The following is a 2,254-nucleotide window of genomic DNA, read 5'->3' as shown; positions in this document are numbered from 1 at the left end:
TTTAGCTTTTAAAAAATGATGAAAAAAATCAGAGTTACTTTTCAACATCTCCGTCGTTACGTTACCAAATAGTTTTTAATAAGATTTTAGGAAGAAAAATCAAAAACTCTCTTCTTTATTTCGAAGAAACTTGTGAAGAAATTTTGCTTGTTGCAAAACAGACCAGATTACAGACGAAGGGTTAAGGGTTATAATTGAATCGTGATCTATTTTGATAATATTCGACAATTTTCAAAACGGACATAAATCAATCTCAGCAGACATCTCGAATATAAATCATAACGCGTGAGTTACACGAAGGTTCCTCACACGTGGAATGACTAATATTACAAATTAGTAAGACAAATACTCCCGCCGGTTCGTGCCAACGACTTCTTCAGAATCTTAAATAATAGTCGACGAATCGTCGCATAGCCGCAGCTTTCGTCAAATAACAATTAATATTAAATAATTAGACATGATTCGTTAAAATATCCAAGATAATTGTGCGCGACGAACGAGAGCGCTGGTTCTACTATTATTTCGTTTAGTCGTCATGAGAGAAGGAAGCAACGCGTCACCAAGATCGTTATGTTGACGGATCTGTGCCTTCTGCGGGCGCCGGAAGTAACGATGGCGCCTTACACAAATCCCGATAGATGATACCACAGTTTCTCCGACCGAAGTTCTTTTTCACGCACGCGAACGAGTAGAAGGTGGAGCATCCCATGTAAAAATAAACGTCGCAAGACACTTGGGATTGTCAAAAATAAGATATCTCTCCTAAATGGATCTTCCCTCTTCAAATAACTTACAATTCTATTCTATGAACACGTAATTATCGGATTATGCTGCTTAACTCCATCTCGTATAGTCACGTTTGTCTGTGTAGAAATTTTATATTACGTGTACCTGTTAATACCGATGTACACGTGACGTGGCTGTGTCGCGATATGTTTAGCCCTAAGCTAATAAACCTTCTCTCTTTCTCATGCGCTGCTATATAACATTAAATTTCTCACCGTTGAAAGCTCCGTGCCAGCATGTTTGTGCAAATAGCGCGACACAAATCGTCGAGGTGTACCTCTGCCTCTTTCGTTGTTCGCGCACCAAGCTCGAGTTGTTCCTCCCGATCCGCGTCTCGGCCGCCTCGGCTTCCCAGTCAAAGAGACTGGCGAGGAGAAGGGCAAGGAGTTCTCTCATCAATCACCGCGGTCCGCGGGACCGTTTATTTTAAGTCCACCGCATTTTTAATACACGCGTCATTAACGCGTGCTGGCACCTAAGCGGCGATGGCGAGGACAACGAGACGACGAGGACGACGCCGACGTGGCGTACAACTAAGTATGCGATATTCGTAGGAAGCGTGTATAATGTACATTTTGGAGATAGATTTCCCAAAGGTGGCGAAATGACCTTCATTGCGCGAATTATGCCCCGATCACGAATGGCGATCTCACGATAGACGATGCGTAAAATCGAAATGACGATCCTTAAACATCGCGAAGAATCGCGACAAAAGACATTCTCATCATATCGTTAGATATGCCGTGGAGATGAACAGGTGATTTATTACGCGTTCCTTTTCCTCCTCCGTAGGTGAAAGGCATTTATCTTTAAGGAACTTGTGTTACACAATAAACAAGAGGATCTCGGATCACCGTAGTAATTAAAAAAAAAGTTCAACCGCTTTGTCGCAATTGATATCAAGTTGTAAACGAAGTTATTCACCTCTGAAAATGTTACGACATGTGGATTGCACATCGATTAATAGACTACAAAGTGTGCCAATTGAGTCTTTCTAAAGGTACGACGTTTCGGTCGAACTCGCGCATAATTTCCATTTTAATACCGTCTCGCCGTGTAGCACTAGTCCGAAATACTCGCCGCGAAGTTTCACGCCGGATATTTATCAAACCGCTGTTAAGCCCGGCGCGTCGATACGCATATACGCTCGCTGGTCTCTGTATTTATTCGATGAGTCGCCGAATACGTAACGGCATTAACGCCCGAACTTATGGAGCGAAAGTTTTATCGCCACGGCACTCTGCTCCGTACAGCTGCGCATATACGTTTCGCGTAACATACGGGCGAACTATTTGGCCGGAAAGTCGTTAACTATTAGCATCGACTTGACTTACGCGCGCGGAAAGACTTACGATCTACTACGGCCGTGCTCGATGCATTTATTTTCAGTACTTGCTTGCGTAATACGTCAGATTAATATTCCGTTCTTCTCACTTGTTCGTATGCTTATAACTCGTAGCAAAAAATT

This window comes from Trachymyrmex septentrionalis, unplaced genomic scaffold (assembly GCF_001594115.1).
Source record: "Trachymyrmex septentrionalis isolate Tsep2-gDNA-1 unplaced genomic scaffold, Tsep1.0 scaffold16, whole genome shotgun sequence".
Taxonomy (NCBI): Eukaryota; Metazoa; Arthropoda; class Insecta; order Hymenoptera; family Formicidae; genus Trachymyrmex; species Trachymyrmex septentrionalis.
Note: the sequence above shows the minus strand (reverse complement) of the source record.